Here is a 7,863-nt window from a genome sequence, read left to right on the forward strand (position 1 = left end):
TCATTATTCATTTTAAAGTTAATCAGGTAAATTTCGCTGAACATTATGTTATTAGTGTAGTTTATAGTTGCGATTAATCCCACAAATGACACAGAAGAGTGTTTTAAAGCACGCACCCAGATTCAGGTGTATGGGTTATATTGGTGAAGTGATGCAGTTCCAGATTGTGGTGGGCTTCTGCAATTCTCCACAACATCAAAACAGATCTGAACAATTCAGCACAGATCAATTCAGCAAAAAAAATTCTTACAGCACAAATAATTATTTTTGTAAATCAGCTACAAACACATAAGTCATATGAGTCAGTAGAATTGACTCTTAAACCCTATCTGCCACACACTTGAACTTATTTGGCACTTGGAGTTTTTGGCACCAACCACTAATGAAAGTGACACCTTTTGTATGAACGCTTGGCTGCAGAAATATTTTATTTCACACAGACCCTCTCTCTCAGATTAGCCTAGTGGTGAGTGTGTGTGCGCATGAATGTGTGTATCCATTGCTTCTTCCTGCCACACTATAATGCAGAGAGAGCATTCATCTCTTAGACCATTACACACAGTCACTTAAGTGACATTCCCCCGGGAACGTTAACTGCACCCAGTGCAAAAAAACGGAATCACACTACACAGGCGCACACATACACACTGGAACATGTTGCGAAATGCTTTGCATTTAATGTAGTCCATTCAGTGTATCGGAAATTAACATTTTGACACATCTGGCAATGGGTGAGTTGAAAGAATAGACAAAATCGTATGTGCTTCACGATGCCTTCGAAAAGTTTTGTTGGGGCTGAATGGTTCTATAAAGTACCTTTAACATCCAACGAAGAACCTTTCTCAAAACGTTATTAAATTTAGTCTAAAAAAATTCTTTAAAACAGGGGTTTTAAAACGGGACCAAAAAGTACGTTGCACAGTGTGAGGTGGGGCACAGAAAATGATGCAAAAAACTGTTATTGACTATGGTTTTGATATCGTACCATTTTGGTACTCCAATTAAAATTATAATTTTTTCATACTATCATGTCAAGGAAAATAAAATAAAACTACTACTCTCTACTATGAGAAAATTTATATGTATTCCTTTCCTCATATTTCCATAAAAAAATATTTTGGAGGTTCTTTAAATAAATTAAACCCGTGGTTAGGGTTAAGGCCAAAGGTAATGAAAAAGTTTGAAGGTCACAGTTTTAGACTATAAAAAGGTGAGAAAGAAATGGTTTTGACCAAAAATGCTATTTAACTTTTCATATTAGTGTCATTGTATCATAAGACGAGTCTGTCACAACAAGATAAAATACCACTTTAAACTGTTCTACACTGTTTTCACAATAAACCTCTTTATAACTGTAGCATTTGAATTTTAACTGTAAAGCAGTGCTTTTTATCATCTTACCACAGAGCAAAAAAAATACTGAAAGCCATACGCAAAATGTTATGAGCTGTGTAATTATGGAAATGCGCAATGTGAAAAATCCCATGCACAGAAAGTGTACAAATTTCTTCACTGCTGATTCGGTTAGTCATTTAGCAGACCCTTTTATTCAAAGTGATTTAAAGGAAACTAATTACATAGACAGTCACCTCAGAGCAAACCAGGATTGAACGTCTTTCTCAAGGGCACAACTGTGGCAACAGCCGTTTGGTAACTCTCCAATTCATGAGTCACTTACACCTGGGATCGAACCTATGCTATTTGCATTATTACCCCGGAGCTTTAAATACTGGTTTACCATTATCAACGGCAATAGAGAACTTAAAAGCACTTCAGCACTGAACACACTAGAAAAAACAAGCATATCTGAATGAAACCGGTGTATACCTTATACTGACACTTGGTGATTAGAGAGGTCTGGAACAGAAGAGGCATGTTGTGTAATAATAAGAGTAAGAATAGATCCTGGCATTGCACCTTTCATCTCTCTCCCTCTCTCTATCTAATGCATTCTCTCACTGGCAGTGTATAGCATTTGACAGTACTCTGGGCTTGAATCGTGCTCCAAGAAAAGCTGGGATGTCCTGTTGTTTCCACCCTGACAGACAGACAGACAAACACTTTCAACATTATTACAATATCTACACACACATCTATTGTACCTGAAATACTGTCGTTTTCCCCAAGAGCCCTTGAGCTGCGGAGATTGCCTTTTTAAGGTGGAAATCAATATCTTTCTTTTCTCGTCTAAACTCCGCCTACTGCACCCCCTCCCTTACCTCTCCAGTTCCGATTCCCTAACTTCAACTTCAAGAGATTCTCCCTCTCTCTCTTGCAGGTCAATTGCCTCTCTTTATAACACTGTAGAAACAATTCAAATCTATTTTTACTGCACTTTTTACAAAATAAAATGTTCCAAAGAATGTTGCATGAGGAATAGCACGGTACCTTACATGCCCCCAGCAGACTAAAAATGACAGTGGGATTAGGGTAAGGCGTACCAAGACGCAGTTGGACATGACATCATCTTTCTGGTGGCATACTTTGTATTAAAGAAATGACTACAAGCAAACATACTGTACAAGCATGCCCTACTCAGTTACAGCAAGGAGCAAGCACAAGTATAAATAGTTTAACTGCAAAAATCACTGAGCAAATGATTACAGCAGCGAGGGGGGATCAATTATTCATTCAGTAAATTAATAAATACACAAACAGGATGTTCTGTACTGCAAACATTACTGGGGAAATGACTCTTGCTCGATTATGTGAGTCAATTTGAAACTCCTTTCTATAACATAAAACATGAAAAAGTCAAAGTTTGTCCATTATGGAAGTATTGCAAATATTAAATCCTTGTTTATTTGTTTAGCACTATTTTAAACAGCTCTACGGAGAACATAAAAGAACAGTAAAAATGAATCACTATTTGTTTAAATTTTTTGCAGTTCTGGAAAGTTTAACGGGTGGATGTCCAGATGGGGACCTTTCTTTTAAAACAATTGAAGGGTAGTAATCAAATAACCACACATGTGTCCTATATGTCAAAATGGATAAAAGATGGAAAATCTTTACATTTAGAGGTGGATATCCGCCCCCCTTGAATATCACTCCCTGGACCACATCACCCCGGGTTTCCCCCTACTTCCAGCCCTGTATGTCAGAAAAACACAAAAAGCAATAGTTTAACCAATAGTTTAAGTGTCTTCTTATATGTGGGTGTTAACAACAGGTCAGACTGGCTGTTGAACGATACATTATGATTAGACAAACAGAAATTGCAATAAGACTGTTGACAGTCAGTTAATCCACTCGAGACTTAGTTCGCTGTTTCTAATAATTTCCCAATACTAGAGAGAATGGACGGATCATGTGCTTCTATGACGTCACACTGTGTAAAATATGTGAGAATGTCAAACCATCCCTTTTTTTATAGAGTTTTCCTAGTGGGTAACTCAGTTGACTATGGTTTCTCTGACACACATAAAGTAAGGTATATGACAATAAAAACGTTTAATTTTGGAAGAGCTCCCTAAAAATGTCTCGATTATTAAATCCAACAGAATTTATATTTGAGTAGACTGAGCAACTTTATAAATCCGGACAGCTGAAAACCATTTTCTTGTGATAGAAAGCCTCTTATCAAAATGTATGGCTTTTTCCACATGTAGTAGTGTGACTGGGGAACATACTGGAAAAATACATTTTGGTGTTCTATATTGATGACAATAACATTTTTATAAATCACACAAACAAGGTGTACCCGCAATTATAGAATGACCCATATATTCCATTTCAGATGCTTTGTCATAAAGGGTAAAAAAACGTTTAAATACAAATTCATTTATGATCTTGGGTCCGGACCGTGTCACTGAATGGTCACCTCTGCTTTTTGTCTCTCTTAAAACTCACTTGTTCTGACTAAAGATAGAGTGCACATAGTGACTAAACTGCCGGGTGGTATGGGGCAGGGCGAGGCCGGGCAGCAGTCTGCAAGCTAAACACACCTCTTTATTTGGCCTGCCTAAAAATACCTCCAGAGACCAACTGGAAAGCCTAGAGGTGTAGGCAGGTAGTGTGAGGGATTTAAGGTGAGCTGACGGTAGCACAGGGTGGGGCGGATTCTAACTTAGCTGAGAAAGATAAGAACTTGAAGAACGAAAGTAAAGACAAATGAGTGACTACGAGGTTAACCATCCTTGACATCCGCAATCCCCAACAGGCCAAACAATATAAGCCCCGCCCCTCGGCACAAACCCCTCCTTCCACTGGCCCCACCCATGGATGATCGGAGCAAGCCAGCAGCACTTGAAGAGCTATTTTTTACCCTGCTTCACTAAATAAGGCCAGAGAGTAGGGTAGTGGGTGCAGGGCCGGGGGGGGGGGCGTCTTTGCATTGACCCCTTAGGGGTATAAAGGCTTTGGAACAGGGGGAGGCTCCTCCGACCAGACCCTTCGCACGCTTTCCATGTGAACCGTAGACACGTTCGATATCAAACAATTTGTATACGTTCAACCGTTTTTTTTTAAGCAAACATTGGCCGTTTTTGGTCATGTGGGGTTTGGACGTCGTTTGTTCCAATAGGCTTTTTGTGGAGAAAATATGGACAGAATTGCTCGACAGAATGGAATATACAGCATGTGGGAAAGGAGAGAAAAACAAACCTGTCTGAGGCACACCGGCTACCTTCTACACTTCTGTCTAATGCTCACTTTGTGTGACCTGCTGTTCTTTTATGTCTCTGTCTTCCTCACAATCATTTTCTCCAAACCTTTTCTGTCCTCCCTCGAGTGTGTTTTTGACTTAATGGCTTTTCCTCTTCTTCCATCCCTCTCCGGCAATCTCATTTAGTACTGTCAGCATACTGTCCATACTTTCTCCTACTCTCGTTTCAGCTGGGCGTTGCTCCATCCCTGTATCCCTCTCTCAGGACAGGTGGGGAGTTGTGTGTTCTACTCTGGAGGGTCTCTTGGTCACTTTCATGTGATCTTTTTTTCGTTTGAATCAAATTTTTGCACCGCGTGAAGATGCAAGAAGACTCTGTGATGGCAATCCTCTGCATTCCTATATCCTCACCTCTCTCTCTCTCTCTCTCTCTCTCTCTCTCTCTCTCTCTCTGGTCTGTCCATTTCACTCTCTCTCTCTCATGCTCTCATCTTTAAATTCTCAAACGCTGAATCAGCTGCTTGGGATCGGACGCTCCCCCTGCCTCTTGGAGCCTCGCACAAGGTGCCTCTCCCTGGTGAGTATATGTGTGTTTGCGAGTAAATACAGTATATACTGTTTGCGCGTTAGTGTGTGTGTGTGTGTGTTTCACCACATTTACTCCAGTCAGTGTCTCTGCTTCAAGTGATGTATCAGCATGTGTGTGCGTGGATTAAAGGACAATCATAGTCTGCGTGTTCAACCATCCAGCCCCTGTCAAAGTAGTTTAAGCAGCGGTGTGTTAGCATGCACGGCTAGTAACTCCACACTGCATCACAGTGAGTGAGAGCAACGCTACGACCCGGGGCAGTGCAGGGTTCTTGCTTAAATATGCAAAAATAGCCTCAGGATGATTTGAACTGAAACATTCCGCTGTTATTATTACTTCTGTCTTTATGCCTGATTTTTTTTTCTTCAAATTGTTAAAGTTAATGTAGAGCCACCAATGGTGGCCCCTGACACTGATATTTAACTGTGCAGTTAGGGCACAAAGCTGCTTGCTGCTCTTTTTCTAATTTTACTTTGATGGCTTCAGGACAGGCGTTAGCCCCCCGGGCTGTCAGTCATGTTTAAATTTGGAGAAGACAGAAGTTGGGATAGATCAGGTGACAGTAGCACGCCAGCTGTCGCTGGTGGTCGGAGCTTTGTGAAACTCTGGCCGTCCATTTAGACAGGAATGGTACACCTGCTCTAAAGCGTATGTGCGTTGGTGTACGAGTCAATTTCCTGGTAATGCTGCTATCTATGGCGTTGAGCTGCTGGGATGAGAGGGCGGGTCGTATGAAGAACTGGCCGTGACCGAGGTCACAGGGTCGATTTACACAAACTACCATCTGATCCAAATTAAGAAGAGGTGGGTGAGAGAGAGCGAGTTTGATTCATGATGAGGACTTTTCGTTTAATTACTAACCAGGCAGTGCTGATTCAGAGAGAAGGGCTTAAGAGCTGTTAGCAACCAATGGCCGCCTCTGGCAATGAGCTTAGGAGACAGAAAGCGCAGCCAGACAGAAAATGAATTTCGAATCAAATTTGGATTTCTTTCGATTCAATTGTGATTGTCTTTAAGTGCATTATTGTTACTTATTTTGTGTAGCAGCTGTTAACGCAACTGGCATTTTGAAAGAGTTGAAATTGTATTTAATTGAATTACGTACTTAATGGAAAAGAACAAATGTACAGTTGCTGTACTGTCCTAATGTGACTGTAATAACCAGTGCTTAGAAAAATTATTTTAATCCAACTACATAAAAATCCAATGACAGAATTAATGTACTACCAATACTGAAGTGTGGAATAGGGCAATTCCAGCGTTATGGATGTGACATTTTAAGTCAAAACTTGAAATGTAAATTCTGATAACACATGTATTTAGCAATATATTGACTCATCTGTTTTGATTTTACAAAATCCCCGTTGATAGAGTCCAGACATCTGAAAAATATCGGACTATACCCGAGGTTTTGGTTTTAAAAGTGAGAAAAATGTATGTGTTACGGATGTGACAAAAAAAGAATGCACGTTTTTGAGAGACAACGTACTTAGTAGGATTTCTGTGAATTAAAATATGCAAAAACCAGAAGCAATAATACCCATCAAATGTGGAAGTGATGGCTATTTATAGAACATAACATATTTATTTTATTTACATTTTCATGTTCCCATTTATAAGGAATATGTACCATTATGGATGTGACAATTACAATGCTTTTTAAAAAAGTGCTTTAAAATTTCACATTGAAATTTGAACCACCAAATACTGACATCTGACCATCTGACCACTAGATTTTTTCATCTTAAGGCTGACATTGTTCATTAATACTTGTTTTTAATATTTTCCTTTGCTAAGGCAAATAAAGGGCCCCGTCTAAAACTCAAGCCAACTGAACAATCTGTTCTGTTTGGCTTGTTGGTTTTTAACTTTCAAAAAATGACACACTTTGGCTTAAAATAGCATTTTGTGGTCACATTGAGATGTTCTGGGCATAAGACAGTTGTGGATTGTGGGACATGTGGAGTGTGATGGGGAAGCTGCTTTGATCACATGCATAAATATGTCCTGCTCTGTATGCGCGCTATGGCTCACGTCACATGCCTCTGTATTCTTATCCACAGCGCATGCAGCGTATAGGCTATTGTGATAGTATCAGATCACTCACCTCTAATCTTTCTCTTATTCTATAGTTACTATTAAATCTTTTATTTTGGTCGAAATAGACTCAAAAGTAATTAATGGAAAGCCGTATGGTGTTATAAAGCACATGGCGGTAGCGGATCTGACACAGTGGTATGTTCCTCCTCTGACTGCCCTCTGCTGCAATTATCAGTCACATATCATTCACAGCGTATACACACATGCAGATGATCATTGCCTGTCCTAGCTTTCATGCATTGTTAAAACCCTTTTTTCAATTGAATTACTCTCTAAGCGTTTCTTTCACACACAAAAGTATGCAAAGTCACCCGTTGCAAATTTGCTTTACACTCGTGTGAGGGGCTTCATTAGCGGTGTGACATCAGCGATGGTCTAATTCATTAAAGGGACAAGTCAGCTGAGCGACATTTGCTTATAAATTGGTATTAACATGAACAGCAAGAAGAGCATGGGGAATTTTGAGGGTGAAAGAAGCTCTCCCAAAATCACGCACACACACACACACACACACACACACACACACACACACACACACACACACACACACACTTTACATATCATTCAT

Source organism: Barbatula barbatula (genome assembly GCF_947034865.1).
Source record: "Barbatula barbatula genome assembly, chromosome: 17".
In the NCBI taxonomy this organism is placed as follows: domain Eukaryota; kingdom Metazoa; phylum Chordata; class Actinopteri; order Cypriniformes; family Nemacheilidae; genus Barbatula; species Barbatula barbatula.